Here is an 18,341-nt window from a genome sequence, read left to right on the forward strand (position 1 = left end):
CATAAAAATAGATACATTAACAAACAGAACAAAATAGAAAGCCCATAAATAAATTTATCTACCTACGGTGAACTAATTTTTGATAAAGGGACCAAGAACTCTTACATCAGTGAAAGGACAGTCTCTTGAATAAATGATGGTGAAAAACTGGATATCTATCAAGGTCAGGAGTTCGACACCAGCCTGATCAACATGGTGAAACCCCTTCTCTACCAAAAATACAAACAATAGCCAGGCGTGGTGGCACGTGCCTGTAATCCCAGCTACTATATCAGGTAAACTCAGGAGGCTGAAGCAGGAGAATCACTTGAACCCACGAGGCAGAGGTTGCAGTGAGCCAAGATTGTGCCACTGCACTCCACCCTGGGCAACAGAGCAAGACTCAGTCTCAAAAAATGAAAATAAAATAAAAAGAAAAAACCTCCAGATACATGTAATCAATGTAATCAAAGACTTAAAAACAAGATCCAAAATTATAAAACTATTAAAACAATTATAGAAGAAAACTTTTGGACATTGCTCTGGGCAAAGATTTTATGGCTATGATTTCAAAAGCATTGACAACAAAAACAGAAAAGGATAAATGGGACTATATTAAACTGAAAAGCTTCTGCTCAACAAAGGAAACAAACAACAGAGTGATGGGACAACCTGTTCATTGGAATAAAATATCTTCAAACTATTCATCCAACAAGGGCCTAATACTCAAAATGTACAAGGAACTCAAATAACAGTAAGAAGAAAAAAACAAACATTTTCATTAAAAAGTCAGCAAAGGATATGACTACACATCTCCCAAAAAAGATATGCAAATGACCAACAGGTATATGGAAAAATATTTATCATCACCCATCATCAGGTAAATGAAAATCAAAAGCACTGTGAGATGTCATCTTAACCCAGTCAGAATGGCTATTATTAAAATGACAAAAAATAACTGATGCTGGTGAGGAGGCAGAGAAAAGGGAATGCTTATCAACAAATACTTGCTTATACACTCATACTCTACTAATTTACATTTCCACCAACAGTGTGTATTCTAAACTGCACCCTATTTAAATGTGATAGCACATTTGGTAATTTATAATATTTTAATGATTATTGCTAATCATTGAGATTGAACAACAGTAGTTTTATTTTATTCATTTCTGCAGATATGTCCCAATGTGAGTAGACTTTGATACAGTCAATAAGGCTATTTTGAACATTTCATTGATTATATAAGTACTTTGTCATCATAATTCTATTTAAATAATCAAATATCATCTACATTTTCAAAGTGATCATACTCTACCTAATACAATTTGTTAATACAGCTTTTATCCATTTTAAATAAGTCAAGGTTGGCACTGAGATCATGGTTACTTAATGGAGAGAAAAGTGAAGCTATTGTAATTGTTTGATTAGCTGACAATCAATAGGAGATTATAAGCACTAAAGTGAATTGGAGGTGAAGGTGGTGCTAAATTATCTGGTTATGGGTATTGATCAATTTAATAACATAATTGCAGAATCCTTACTTCCCTCTCTGACATATACATTTCATTCTAAACATTTTAGCTGATTTGCTACTTCAAGAAATGTACTAAGGTTTATGATGATCACTTCCTCTTCAAAAAGTCTGTCATTTTTATGTATCTCTGTTTGTTAACAGAGGCATTGAACTTCATTTTTCTCCTCCATTTGCTTCTTCATTATTGACTCATTGTTTACCACTTTGCTCCTATTTTCCCGCTTTTTGGTGTGTTTATTTCTCCTCTATTTGTATTTCTTACCTTCTTTATCTTGATTTTTGTCATCTTGTTCTTACTGTTTTCCCTTCATTCCTAGGTGTTCTTCATTTTCGGATAATTACAGTTTGGTGGGATTTCATCACAAAGAAAATGAATGAATATGTTTGGATATTTTCGTAACTACTAACACCTGTCAAGTTATTTGAGGGTCAGTTAATGCTCATGCTAGTTGTTTCCTGAAACTGGTGGTCTCTGCATTCTTTTTGCTATGTTCTTCATTTGTCGCATGTTACGTCAGAAATCTGCCCAAACTTGATTAAAATGGAACTGAAAATCCTAGTCAATACAAAACTTTGATGTGACTTATGAAAGAGTAATCTACTTAATGCCTGAGTCTTGCTGTATTATACTCTACCTCTGCTCCATATCTGCAGTTTCCAATTCTTTGCATTCTCCTTTATTTGCATTATTGCCAATTACGTTTGTTAATTTTATGTGTTAGTTTGTCTAGCCTATAGTACCCAGATAATCAATCAAACACTAATTTGGGTGTTACTGTAAAGGTATTTTGTAGATTTGGTAAACATTTATAATCGGTTGACTTTAAGTAAAATAAATTATTTTTGATAATCTGGATCATTTTGATAATCTGCAGCAGCAGACTTGAGTTTGCAGCTGGTTGATCTACTCTACAAATTTTGGACCTGCCTGTCTTACAACCCTATAAGCCAATTCCTATATAGAGAAAAACACACACGAACACACACACATATACTTAACTAGTTCTCTTTCTCTGAAGAAACCGATCTTATGTGACTGTCTACCATAGCAAAGAAATGTTCACACACACACACACACAGTTCAATAAGTAAACAAAAAACATGTATTGAGATACATATACAAAACACACACAGTTAAATTATATATGTGTGTATAAAAGTCTTACTCTGTGTGCGTGTGGGTGTGTGTGTGTGTATGTGTGTTCCAGCATCACCATTGTGCTGGGTTTGAATCTCAATTCTCCCACATATTATCTATTCAACTTTAGACATTTTATTTAAGGCTTCTGTGTTACAGGTTTCTTTTCTTCAAAACAGGAAAAATAATACTATATTTAAATCAATCAATATATTTAGAGTACTTGAAATAATATCTGTCACAAAGATAGTGTTCATGAAATGCCAGTTTTCTCAGTTAGTAATATATTAAAATATGACCTGTATAAAGGCAAAACACAAAGTAACACAGTGATGAATACAATGGAATCCATGTGTGTGTCCTATTGATATGTTCAGATATAAGTTGAGACATCTGTCAGTTCAATTTCTCTATTTCCCAAATACCCAAGAAGAGAGACACTTAGTCATCCGTTTAGTTCCTGGTCCCCAATTAACCAAGAACAGATAAGCGGCAAATTTCACCTGCTTTTCTTCAGATTTTACCAGAAACAAATGTGATCTTGAGGAAATGCAGATACATTAAACCAAAACGTCCTTTGGCTTGCTTTTAATTTCAGAAATGTTACATTTAAACTTACCCCTTCATTGTTTATTCACCACTGGGTCAAATCCCTGATGACTCATTTCTCCATACTACATGGAATTAGAAACTATGATGTTTTAAGATGCTTACACTGTATTTATAAATATTTTGTCAAAACAAGGGGAAAGTGCACTTTCATTTGGTTCATAAGGTTTTGAAAATGAATTTTAAGCCCATGCATTAAAATAAAAATTGGATGATAATCACACAATTAAAGAATGTGGTATAAAAGTTGATTTTCATAGAATGACATTCTGAATCATCTGCTCTAACAGTGGTATGAAGATCCTCAGTTTTTGAGGGGAGAAAATTCTATTAAAAAATGATATATTAAAATAAGCATTGAGTCCTTAGATTTCTTTATCTTAAGAACATAAAAAGATCTTTGCATCCTGGTACAAAAAAGCAATATATTAGAGCTTATCTGAACAAACCTTACGGCTTAACAAGATACTATATTTTCCTTGAGAGAGAAAGTATGTATGTGTAAAACTAGATCTTCTTGAGTTCATTTTTTTCTTTCTATCTTGAAGATGTTATCTTTTTTTGTGGATTCTGTTATAATTCATCCATAAATTCATGAGGTTTCCTAAATCCTTACCGATAGCTCTGTTCTGTGTGGTACAGGTTCTCACTGCATTACAAACCAGAATCACAAAACTACATCTCTTGGTCTATCAAAAACCTTGCCCAAAATAGGCTACTAATGCATTGGCTAAAATTGTCATCTAATCCCATTACCATCTAACCACAAAAGTAAATGATTTCGTTTTTCATTCCCCGAATTGGTAGTCTCTGGTGACCAATGCTGTTACTGAACCATTTCAATTGAATTCATGGACAACTGCTGATACTTCTTTCTATGAACCTTTAGGGATAGTCTCTTTTAATTTACGACTAGGTAAAGCACAGGCTTAAAATCAAACATGCATTGATTTAAATACCAGTTTTTCTATTTATTAGCTGTGGTATTATGAGAAATTGCTTATTTTCTTTATCTGTAAAATGAGGATAATAATATAATATTGTTATAATTATTGACGACCCATACATACTATGCCTTTTTTTGTTAATATTTTCTCTGACATCTGTAAAACTCTCTCAGTTTTACAAATTTGGATATTCTTCAGGAATAAATGAAATCAACATGACGACAAAACTTGTGACATCCTAATTTTATTACCCATTTATGGAAAGGTATTACACATGACCCAAGACTTAGTAATATAAAAAAAGTATGTTCATGAAGAACACCTTTAAAAAATATTATGTAACATCAATGATCTTATATTTTGATGTCAGGATTTTTCTTAGACAATTTGGGACAGATATTAGATACTTTTATGAGTTCCTATATCTTGATCTAAGTACATTTTTATTGTATTTATAAAATTCCAATTCTTCACATCTTTGTTGATTAGGTAGATACATTTATAAACAATAACAATTAAGCACAATGTTTTACTAGAGAGACTGCCCTCCTACAAAGAAAATCTGGTTTTCTGAAACTGTTTGACATCAGACAAGTTATTTTTTCTCTTTCAGTCTCAGATTCTACTTAAGTAAAATAGAGATAAAAGTTTTACTGATTGCAATAAGATTTTGTGAGACTTAAAGTACTTAGCTGGTGAATAGCAAAAGTAAGGATATAAGAAATGTTAGCTATCATATTATTATATGAGCTCTGTGTTTATCATTTAAAAAAACATGGAATGGTTTTACAAAACCCAGTGTTCCTTCCTTGAAGGATTTGTGGATGTCTGTAATAATTTTAAATCATGTACCAGAGCTAAGAAATTAGCTTCTTTTAAAAATACTCCATTGATAACCAGCATCTTTGCTAATGAGGACTTATTGCTTCCAACATCTCCTTTGTCTGATTTAGATTTATTCATTAATGCATGGTTAAACAACATTAATATGAATTTCACAAAATTTTAATAACTCGAATATTTTGTTACCTCATGGCCATGCTTTAAACTCCTTGGCAGAAAAGAACAAATAAATGTCAAAAAAATAAAATAAAATAAGTCCCTGTAAACCTAACATGAAGATATACACACTTTGGACAGTTTGCTTTTCAGCTGATTGCTTCCAAAGAAATTTGCTTGCTTATTCTATTTGCAAGAGAGACTGGGGATCATCCCTTCCCATCTCTTACTGTAAAGCAAAATAAGCTGGGTTCCCCTTTTGCAGATAATCAGTATTGGTAGTGTCAGGAGCACAGTCATTCTACACATGGGAAAATCAGCACCCTTTTAGAAATTTGGAAAATAAATTCTTCTGAATATTTATTAGCAATATAACTTCGGCACTTTTAATCAGAGAGAAGATATAATTTTACAGTTTGCATTGTTGTGTTTAAACTTGTAAACATTTGTTACATGTCATAGTACTCTAAGATAAAATTGTAAATGCTGCATAATATTACATCAATTTTATGAATATTCAATTAATAAAAGCTATTATTCCCTGTATTTATTTTTGATACTGTAGTAATTGGCATTTTTGTGCATGTAATTTTTACTTTCCTAGAATTTCCTTAGTCTAGAAATCTCTGGAACATACTACTAGGGTAGTAGAATTTTTACTACTTTTATTAAAACTATTTTTCAAATGATGAAAATTTAAGTCACATATTTTGTTGTTTACCACTTTCTTTGAAAATGTTGCCAGGGTCCAGAGTATACACAACGATATCATTTTATTTCATTTGAACCAAGAAAGAAGTTTATACTATTTAATAGTATTTTAATTGCATTTAATAGATAGAATATAATTATAAAAAACAGTATTTGGTAAAATCACACATAAATTTGAAGGAAATACACAATTGAAAAAAGAAAATGCGGCTGAGTGTGCTGGCTCACACCTGTAATGGTAGCCCTTTGGGAGGCCAAGGCAGGTGAATCACAAAGTCAGGTGTTTGAGACCAGCCTGGCCAACATAGTGAAACCCCATCTCTACTAAAAATACAAAAAATTAGCCGGACATGGTGGCAGGCACCTGAAATCCCAGCTACTCGGGGGCTGAGGTAGCAGAATCACTTGAACCTGGAAGGCGGAGGTTGCAGTGAGCCGAGACCTCACCACTGCACTCCAGCCCGGGCGACAGTGCAAGACTCCGTCTAAAAAAAAAAAAGAAAAGAAAATGCAAAAACAAATAAATGAAAGATTTAAAAAAAAATAAACATTTTTAAGACAAAACATCAAAAAGAAAGATTTTATATCTAAGTCACAGAATAACATAAATTTTAATCAAATTAAATGTAATTGAATTCCCACAATATACTACATACTAGACTAAGACTATGGTAGTATTTTCAACACTTATTTCACTGTGTCTAAAGAAATGTAGCAATTTAGTTTAATTTAAGCATTGTATAAATTAACCAACTTATTTCTTTGATTGATAAAGGCATATCCACAAGGGTGCTGTATGTACATCATTTGCACTCTATAATGCTGATTGATAGTAGAAAACCAGGAGAGGGGAAGTTGGGAGATAATTAATTATAGTATTTTAGAATATATTATAATGGGAGATATGCACATATCCAAAGTGGGCTTGACTAAAGAATGAATTTTATCTAAACCTTAAACGTGTCATTCTATAACATCGACAGTTTGCAAAAGGGAAAAAAATGGAAGTGACAGCAGGAACAAGGCCAATTTGGGTAACAAAAGCTCTCATGTGGGTAATTCAACATTGCTTTAAAAATGAGCATGCTTGGGTTTGGTTTAAATTTTCACACATCCGGGGATAGGGAGAAATAAGCTTGTAAATAACAACAAAAAAAATGAGTAATAGAAAATATTTATATTTTAAGTTCATACTCTGTTACATGTACTACCCGAAATAGTTCACATGAATCATGTCATATAATTTATGTCTACAACAATCCTTTGAATGTGACATTTTCACACCCATTTTATAAACGAGCAAACTGAAGCTCAGGTTGATGAACTAATTATGCATGGGATTAAACTGTGGGAAAATGGTAGGGTTGTACTTTGAATGTACTTTTCTTAGTACTAGAGTCGGCAATCTCAGGGCTATGAACTGGAGAGGACCAATCTTCTCAGATGTGCAGATGCTTGAGGGATTGAGTTACCTGTGAATATTATAAAGAATCCATTTTCCTCTAGAGAAGAAACACATTGAAAGCTGTGGGAACGGAAACTTCCCTTATACATTGTAGAAAATTCTGTGAAAATGTGGACTTAATACAATTGAATGTATCATCTCTTTAAATACATGCTCATCTTTCTAAGTTGCTATATTGCTAAACCCTCCAGAGCAATGCATCATTTTATGTGATTGGAATGATTTCGAATTTTGGTTGTGTTCATTTTTTTTGCTATAATTTTTGAAAGTTAAAGTTATAATAAAGAAAAAATATAAGCAGGGCGTGATAGTCTAGGCATGACCAAATTATAGTTAAACACCTTTATCCTGCTTTACGTTTTCCCTAAGGAGTTAAATCCTTTAGGAATATTACCTAATTATTTAAACTATAATTTTCTCTCTACAAGTAAGAAAATTAAGACAATGCCATGTACGGTGGCAGCACTGTTGTGCTCGAAAAGACTGAACAGTCCACCCCCCACCCCAAAACCCTAAACAAAAACAGAAAACAGAGTTGACCTTCTCTTGTTACACAGATAGCATCACGTTTTAATTTTATTCTCCACTTAATTTTGCGCAGTAGAATCACAGTAATGACTCCACTATGTTCAAGTGAAAAGGTCTTTATGGTTCAAATAAGTCGCAGAAATTAATAGGCACACTTGAACTTGGTTAGAAATTGACTTGCACTTTCTGTTTTGGTTTTCAAAATTGCTACTTAAAAGCTGCTCTCACGTTGTAATACATGAGGTATTTATGATGTGGCAAACACAGCATGAAGTTTGGACCACATAAACAATTAGAGGCTTGGGAAATATAATTTTTGAATTTTTTGTCTTATAATGTAAAGTTGAAATATAAAATCATAAATTCTCCAGGTAGGAAATTTGTGACGAATACCATCAGACCACAGATAAAAACAAACCTTTTCAGTGATCTGACTTCCTTAGTTGCAAGTCTAAGCAATAGACCTTACCTTAAGTTTTGAGAATTGCGGTTTGAAATTGATGCAATACACTGTATCTATAATAGCCTATTAAAAAGCCTGGTTATTTTATCAAATGTATTTGCTATTGAGACTTAAAATTTTATACTAAAAAGTTAGTAACTTTGAGAGTGTTTTAGTCAGTGAGGTTATAAAAACCTAAAAGTGTGAAAGATTATATACCACAGGGAAAACTGGAGTGTTTCATATTCTATAATACTGTATAAAAGATTTTAGTAGAGCAATAAAGCTATAGTTTTATAAACCAACACTAATGGCTATGGTAAAAACAATGTCTACATGACTTAGAAATACTATAACTTTTACTTTAAATTAAGTTAATGAACATCAATAAGGAAATGCAATCTCTTGTCTTTTACTTTACTAGAACATATGATATTTATAATTCTGAATTAAATGATATATATATATTTTATTTGTATGAAGGAAGATGTTTAGTAAAACAATGTAAACTTGAAGGAAAATGTGTCTATTATACCACCAGTAATGTAATTCTGCATTTTACCATTTTATGAAATGTTAGAAGGGCTATACAAATATTTCAATTCTGCAGTTTCACAATCATCTTGATTTTGAACTGTTCCATCTCTGAGTAGAGTTCTGTAGAACACAGTTTTACTAAAGATGTTTTAAACTACCTTAAAAAGGGACGGTTATTTTATAACCTAGTGGTTATGAATTTTTATTTCATGTCTTTCAACTTTTATTTGCATTAATGAAAAACGCAGTAAATCTAAAATATAATGAATTCAATTATTTATTTAAATTTGCAACCAACTTGTTTATTGGAGGTTGGTATATGATTAATTCTAGTCATGTCTACATGCAGTGGAGACTCTTTTTCCCCTCTGACAAAATGTATTTAGTTATATTGCAGTTTCTTCTTTTACAAAAATAGATACAACTATATCCATAATTAATGATATTTCAAATATCAAATGAGAAGACATAGATGAATATAGTTTATAAAATACAAAGTCACTACAAAATTGTTCACTATTACATTCAGAAAGAAATGTAATTATTTTTGTAGTATTGTGAAAAACTAAGCTTATTAAAATAGCTTAACATTGACAATTGATTTGAATTTTCCAAATATCTGTTGTGTTGGATTTCATAGAACCTGGTTCTGATAAACATTGTCTCTGCTTACATGTATTCAGCAATTAAACTTTCATCTTTTAGTATTACTCAATTGAAAACTCTGCCATATTTATATAGGGTGATTTTTCGTGTGTATTGTTTACATTTGTGAATTTGTTGCCTTCCAGTATCTGTGTTGAAACCTACAGATCCAATTCTGTATAAACATTTGTTATCTGGTACAAAGGTTAACATACTTTCTGTCAAGGGCCAAATAGTAAGTACGTTAGTAGCGTATGGTTTCTGTTGTATATTCTTCTTATTATTATTTGTTTATTTGTTTGCTTATTTATTTTTTTCACAACCTTTTAAAATGTTTTTTAAAAATTAGCATGAGGGCAGTACAAAAACATACTGTGAACTGGATTTGGTCCATGGGTCATAGTTAGCCAGTTGCTGGTCCAACGTCATCTAGAGCTGCATCACCTTAATTTAACAGGTGATAAATTAGATTACACTTGAAGGAAGTTGACCAGCTTATCCAAGAGCAGACTGGCATTTCAAAAACCACATCTAATTTTCTTCTGTGGATGTACAGTTACTTTGAAAATTGATACTTTTACTTTTTAAATTTGAACATTATATTTGATATGAAATATTTCAGGAGCCAGTAAAGAAAATATAAAGTTAATTTTAATTATGGAAAACATGTTCCTTGATAGATTTCATGAGGCAATAGTGTAGAATTTGCATAAGAATCAATTACCACCTTCTGGATGTATAACTAAGTGTTTTCACATTTCAATTTCAAGAACTTTTAACAACATAAAACTGACAGGAGGCAGGTATTCTACTCCTGCAACCACATGGAAAAGAGATAAAATGATTCCATGCAGTGTCAACAGAGAGAAAAACAGCAAAAGTTGGAATATTACACACTGTTATATCCGGGTTATATCTGCATTTAACTGCCCATAGATACTAATTTCAACTCCATCCCATATGGTGGTTAAATTAATAAAATTCTTCATGTGTATTTTAGAACATCAGAAAAGCCATCTGGCTACTGACTATCACCTTAAACTGTAGTGCCTTATTGTGAATTTTACCATTCTATGTACCACTTTAATGCCAGGGAATGTTTTATCATCCATATTTAATTATTCAGTACCAAAAAGCACTGGCATTTTGAAACCAGATAAGATAGGGCAGATTAAGACTATGCCCATACTTGCCAAATAGAGTATTGGAAAAGTATTTGTAATCCAAGGCAAAAGACTATTGACCTGAAATAGGCAGGTATCTTAGGTGGAACTATTATTCAATTTGCGTATGTCTGAGAGAGACAGTTCTCCAATTCCCTATGTGCGTATAGACTCAGTGATAATATATTATCAAGTTGCTTTCATAAAAATTCATAAGCAAAAATTATTGTGTAGAAAGTATAATAGACTTATTCAGGGCAAAGAACTGGAAAACATTCCTGACTTGAATACAAGTTTGTGACTTGAGTGTAAATTATAGATAATGAAGAATTTAGCTGACGCTATTACTCTGCTCAAAAAATTTAAGGATGACATATGTTTCAGAAATGAATTGAAATGTAAAGTCTGTCACTTCTATTTTATGACTTCTCCCTTTATTATAAAGGTGGGGCAAATATTTAGAATAAACATACACATTGAAAAGTATGATTCTTTAATCAACGTCAATAAAGGAATATAGCAGTTTAAAATTTTATGGAAATATTTTGGATTTCTATATTATTTATATAAAAATACAATTCTTCTCATGTATTTTGCTGTTTGATAGGACTCAGATGATTTTATTGGTTTATTACATAAAGCATATAAAAAAGCCACTTGATTAAAGTACTATAGGCAAAAAAGTAAAGTCTGCTTTGCCGTTTAGTCTAATGATTTCTACTTTAGGCATGATACAAATAATTGTGTAGGATTTATAAGACTGAGAACAAGATGATACACAGATGATCTGTTGGAGAGACCAGAAGGCAGGCTGTATTTTCACAAACCTGTTTTAATCAGACACATAACGTGTCTGTAGTCAAGGTTGTCCACATTGACTCTCTGTAGATTGTGTAATAGTAAAGGTGAGGGCTGGAGCGGGCTAGAGTAGAAGCAATAGCAAAATCATCAGAATTATTAACTACCCTTTACATTTATTTGCAATTTCCTTTCTTCCTCCTAATCAAATAAATAGTTTCTTAAGGGCTGGGATGGTGTCTGACTTGTCCCTATTTCCCCTGCACTTAGCACCATGCCTGGCACTATTGTAAATGCTTAATGATATTTGGTGAACTGAACTGACCTAAGAAGCTAAATTTACATTTGACATAAAACAATCTATCAGAAGTTGTGTACTGTTAACAGAATCAAGGCTGTAACAAGAGAAAGCAGCCAAAGCAGGAAAAAATAATCAGAGTAGAGCTCCATCACAATTTGTGTTGGAATCAGGGGTCCAAGACTCTTACGGGTAAAGTTGGATTTGAAGACTTTACCAGAATATGGCCATTAGCAGACCCAGAAATGTGGAAAAAGAGAGCATGGAACTAGAGCAAGATGAAGTGCAAATGGTGACATTTGAAGCAGCTGCAGTGAAAAGCAAAAGAAGTTTGTTATGACTACCAGCAATAACCACATAACCGTGGAGAATCCAACTGGAGTAGATTACAAAGGGGTGGACTCTAAGTATACTTTAATCGACATTTGGTTGGTAGCGCCCAGAAATTGAGATTAGGAGAAAGTGAAGCAGGCATGTGACACAACTGCATCAGGACAAAACCTGATTAAAACTGTATAGAAAGACCCAGTATTGCCTCAACTTGACCCAAATAGATGAGGATCCAAGGTGAAGGGAGAATAATATGTAACATTTCTCTCCCAGAGAAGATTAAACTCTGGGAAGTAATAGAAACCTTAAGGGCAAGAACAGGAAAAATTTTCTGACTCTAATTCATATTTATTATTTCAAGGCTGAATGCTAAATGTCAAAGGGAGAACTGAAAGTCCTGAAATATGGTTAGCAATTAAGCCAGGACGTACAAAATTATTTTTTAGAAACATATTTGTCTTCAAATGCAGAATTCTTTTTTTTTTTTTGTATTTCTCCCTGCATGTCACAGATACACACCTTTTTCAGTTACATGATGCTAAATAGAGTTCCATAAAATAATAGAAGGTAAAACTTCTAAAGTAACATTTGTGAGATAGCCTTGATTGATTCAAAAGTGATGGAATGTAATCTAAGAGTATCTCTCTCTCTCTTTTTTTTTTTTTTTTTTTTTGAGATGGAGTTTCGCTTTTTTGCTCAGGCTGGAGTGCAGTGGCTGATCTTAGCTCACTACAACCTCCTGCCTCAGCCTCCTGAGTTTACCTGATGTAGTAGCTGGGATTACAGGTGCCTGCCACGACGCCTGGCTAATTTTTGTATTTTTAGTAGAGATGGGGTTTCACCATGTTGGCCAGGCTGGTCTTGAACTCCTGACCTCATGATCCGCCCGCCGCAGCCTCCCAAAATGCTGGGATTACAGGCGTGAGGCGCCGCACCCAGCTGACTATGGCTTTATAATTACGAGTCTGGCCACACTATTTTTCTCTCCTTAATATATTTAACAAGGAAAAGTATGCAACAATAATGTCAAAGCCATTGTTAGCTTGGAATTCTATTTAGTAAGCCATAATGCTGTGAGTTGTGTATGGGTATATGTGTCTGTACACCATCAGAATATCTAGTGGAAACAAGAATAATGCAAAGAATTATGAATGACAAACAGTATCATTAAGGATTCAAGTCAATCGTCAATCAGTTAATAATTGTAACACAGTAGACATAGTTTTTCAAGGCAGGATTAGGAATATACCACCAAGTTTCCTTGTTTTTAAACATAAAATCTATTGCCTTCATTCCTGAGAGTCTTGGTCCCTTTTTCCTACATAATTCCTGCGAAAACAGCTAATGTCTTTTTATTTCTGTTGTACTGGATTCTTCTTATTGATATTACCCTGATTCTGTTACTACCATGTTATAGACCGATTAAATACACCAGAGGATCTTTGCTAAAAATAGTTTAAGGATTTCTGACTGAGACTTCTTTTATAATCACTGGATTCTCTCAATACAGTTATTTTGTTAGAAGAGTGAACTTTTAAAAAAATTGTACATGATATACAACTTGCGACTATGATGAAACTTAACAGTAGCTCCTTCATATTGTGGTGGTGGCTGTAACGTCCCCAAATAAAGCACTTAAGAATGTGACAGAGCAGGCAGCTGGAAGGCCATTACATTTTCTTAAGAAGTTAGTTAATATTACATGAAGCTTCACAGAGAAAATGTAAATATCTGTTTATAATGATACATTCACTGTGAATTGACTTCTTTATTGTAGTTGGAACACTTAGCATGAGATCTATGGTCTTAACAAAATTTTAAATACACAATGCAGTAATCTTAACTATAGGCGCTATGTTGAACAGAGGTCTAGAACTTATTCATCTTGCATAACTGAAGCTTTCTACCTGTTGAACAGCAACTCTCCATTTCCCTCATCCCTCAGCACTTGACAAACACCATCCTCATTTCTGTTTCCATGAGTCTATTTCAGATAATTCATATAAGGGGAATAGTGCAGTTTGTCCTTCTGTGACTGTCTTGTTTCACTTAGCATAATGTACCCCAAGTTTATCCATGTTGTCATATATGACAGAATTTTCTTCTTTTTAAGGCCAAATAATATTTTATTGTATGTATATGCCACGTTTGCTAAATTTGCTTATCTATTGATGGACATTTAGATAGTTTCCGTATCATGTGTATTATAAACAATGCCACAATAAACATGAAAGTGCAGATATCTCTTGGAGATCTTGATTTCGATTGTTTTGGATAAATACACAGAAGTGGGATTGTTGGATTATATGACAGACATTTTTCTAAAGAAGACATACACATTGCCAAAAGGTATATGAGAAGATGCTTAACAACACTAACTGTTCAAGAAATGCAAATCGAAACCATAGTGAGATGTCGTCTCATCTATTAATATGGCTGTTGTAAAAGGAAACAAAGGTAAGAGCTGGCAAGTTGGTTGGGAAGAAAATGGTTCAGCTGCTGTGGAAAATTGTATGAAGCTTACTCAAAAATTTTGAATTTTTTCCCCCAGGATGCTTAGCTCTTTTTGTAACTTTTATTTTAAGTTCAGGGGTACATGTGCAGGTTTGTTAAATAGGTAAATCTAAGTCATGGGACTTTGTGGTACAGACTGTTTGATCACCCAGATGTTAAGCCTAGTACCCATTAGTTATTTTCCCTGATCCTCTCCCTCCTCTCACACTCTACCATCCAGTAATCTCCAGTGTTCATGGTTTCCCTCTTTGTGTCCATGTGTTCTCATCATTTAGCTCCCATTTATAAGTGAGAACACGTAGTATTTGCTTTTCTGCTCCTGTGTTAGTTTGCTAAGAATTATGGTCTCCAGCTCCATCCATGTTCCTGCAAAAGACATGATCTCATTCTTTTTTTATGCCTGCATAGTATTTCATGGTGTATATGAATTAACTTTTAAGTGGAGAAAAGAACTGGTAGATTTGTGAGATTAACAAATATTTCCACAGATTCAAGTTCATTTTCCTAGGGTTTTCTGAGCTTAATAACCTCTCAAGTATCTGAAATATAGTTTTTCTTCCTTTCACAGAACCGTTTATGTTATACATGAACTACAACTTAGAATATTTAAAACTCAATAAATAGTGAGATTATGCCCTTTTCACTATAATTTCTCATATGCTACTTCTCTAAAACAGTGTTTTGTGTTAAAGGAGGCGATCTATTTTGGTGGCTATTTTCTTTCTTCTCCTAGCATATTAAGATTTTTTTTTTTTGCACAGATATTAGTTGAAAAATTAGGAGATAAATTATGATTCAAATGTCCTCTAATAAATGTAAGCAAAGGAATAAGTCTGTAGAAATGTGATATTAGAGGTTGATTATAAATGTCAGCTTTCATCATGGGGAATTATTTGCTGAGAAGACTTAATATATTAATGAAACCATTCAGAGTATCCTTCCATATAATTAGAATGTCAATGTAAGCTACAAAAGTACTTTTTGCTAACTTTATTTTATAGATTAAAATTCAGAGATCATATTGATGATATTATTTACCAAGTTATCAAATAAATACTTAGTAAGGTAATGTAACCATTAGATACTAGATCAGGAATCAAAAACCCTAAACACAATGCATTAGTTTATATAACCCATACAAATTTTTACTGGATTAACTTCTGAAATTCTCTCTCTCTCTCTCTCTCTCTCTGTCTCTCTCTCTCAGACATACACACACATTTGTTTTGATTTGATATGATATATTTGTTTGATTTTATTAAGCCTTGAAAATTTCTGTTTACTCTCAATAGAGAACAAATCTACTAACCTGACTGGTAGAATAATCACAATGGGAACAAAATAAGAGAGAAGGATAGAAAAGATACTCTACATTTTCAGTGTAATATTAATCTTAGGATATGTTAGAAAGTGCTTATTCCTTAACAGTAACTCTTGTGTATTATTTGTGACCCCCTCCTCCTCACAGTCATCTCCTCTCAACGCAAGTCATTCTTTCAGTCTCCAGTTTCAGTAACTGTCGCACTGGTGTAAGTACAGGTGTTTAGTAATGCTTTAATTCACTTATCTCTTTCCAGACCATTGTGATTCTCATTGTCCAAATATAAATTGGCAGTTCAAGGTAATTTTCCAACAAAGAAAAGATTTTAGTGCTAATAGATACATTAGCTAAACCTGTACCCAACTACATAAGCATGAACTGGATAATGATAGTGAACAATTAACAAACATTTTGGCTTCTCTCTGTCAAATAAATGTGTCAAAAGATCCCTTGTAAATCTAATATGATGTGTTAGGCTCAACGTGTGCTGGAAGACCTGGCTTTCTGAAAGAGGAAATGGAGAGCTCTTGTTAGTGTTTACTAATCTCCATCCTGTAAATAATCCCACCATTGCCAATATAAGTTGTAAATGTGACATCAAAGAGCTTACAAGATCCTTGAAAATTTAACAATTACTCTGATAACCCAGTAGAGGCAAGGCCCAGCACAGGCCTGGGTGGGTTAAGTTCTAGAAATTTTGAGTGTCTGTTTATGAGGCAATTAGATGAAGTAGGAAAAACAAAATAGAATCCAGTATCCTTTTATCAAAAATTTGTAAATGATCCCAATTTCTCATAAAGCAAAAGTAAGGGCATGAACTACTGCTCACTCTTCTGCATCTTTGATGGCAAAATGCTAAGTATCAATATAATAAATTATGGCAAATAACTGAAAATCAAGAATATAAACTTGTTTTGCTATGCCACAAAGGAAGCTTGTGAATGCAGTGATAAGCCAATAGCTGCTGGTCATTGCATGCCAATCATGTGTCAATGGAAAACAACATTCCTATAATATCTTTCCTTGTTCAATAATTGTGGGACCCCAGCAACAAGATAGCTATATGAAAAAAATGCATCCAAGAATGTTTCCTTTCATCCTTATTCTCTTGTTTACCAACAAAGAAACCTAGCATTCTATGGATCTCTGTCTTTAAAAATTTCCTTTACCTGTAATGAGTTTACATTTTGGGAGAACCTTAAATTTGCAAATTGCATCTGCTACATAAGAATGAATACTCTTTGGTTTTAAAAGACAGAGTGAGAGAACAAGGTGGTCAAACAGAACGCTTCAGTAATTGTCCTCCCAACATGAACATCAAAGTGAACAACTATTCACACAAGAAAGTGCCTTTATAAGAATCAAAAATCAAGTAACAATCACAATGCCAAAATTTAACATGGTATCAAGGAAAGAGGCACTAAAGAGTGTAGGAGAGATAGTCTTGAACTGTCTACCCCATCCCTCCCTCATGCCCCAGCAGTGGCCACATAGTGTAGAAAGACAATCTGTGTGCTTGGGGAAAAGACAGCATAGTGAGTGTGGTACTCTGCATTGGAACTCAGTGCTGCTCTGTCACTGCAGAAAACAACACAGGACAAATTGAGCTGGCACACAGGGAGTGAGCCTTTAGACAAGCCCTAGCCAGAGGGGAATCATCCATCCCAGCAGCTGGAACCTGAGTTACAGTTAGCCCAACCTTCATGAGCTGAAGTACTCTGGGGTCCTAAATAAACTTGAAAGATGATCTAGGCCACAGAGACTGCAATTCCTGGGCAAGTCTTGGTGCTGTGATGGGCTCAGAGCCAGCAGGTGTGAGGTGCACATGACCCAGTAAGATTTCAGCCAAGGGAGTACTTGTGCCACCCCTCCTCCAACCCCAGGCATTACAGCTCCTAGTTCCAGGAGAGACTACTTTCTTCTATGTGTGGAGAAAACAGGATAGAGTAAGAAGGACTTTGTCTTTCAAGTTATAGACCAGCCCAGACACAGCAGAATAGAGCACCAGACAAAGTCCTGAGGCCCTTATTCTAGGCCATAGCTCCTAGATGACATTTATAGACACACCCTGGCCCAGAAAGGAACCCACACCTTGAAGGGAAGAACCCAGTCTTGACAGGATTCATCAGCCACTACCTAAAGAGCCCTTGGGCCTTGAAAATACCTTAGAGGTAATCTGGCAGTATTCACTGTGGGCTTTGGGTGACACCCAGTGTATAACTGGATTTGGGGGTGCCCTAGAGCATTTCCAGATGTGGTAGCCATGGGGAGAGACTCCTGCTTGAGGAAAGGAGAGGGAAGAGTAAATGAGACTTTATCTTACAGCTTAAGTACCAGCTCAATGATAAAGTGATGGAGCAACAAGTGGGCTCTCCTGGGGACA

The sequence above is a fragment of the Chlorocebus sabaeus genome, chromosome 2, assembly GCF_047675955.1.
Source record: "Chlorocebus sabaeus isolate Y175 chromosome 2, mChlSab1.0.hap1, whole genome shotgun sequence".
Classification (NCBI taxonomy): domain Eukaryota; kingdom Metazoa; phylum Chordata; class Mammalia; order Primates; family Cercopithecidae; genus Chlorocebus; species Chlorocebus sabaeus.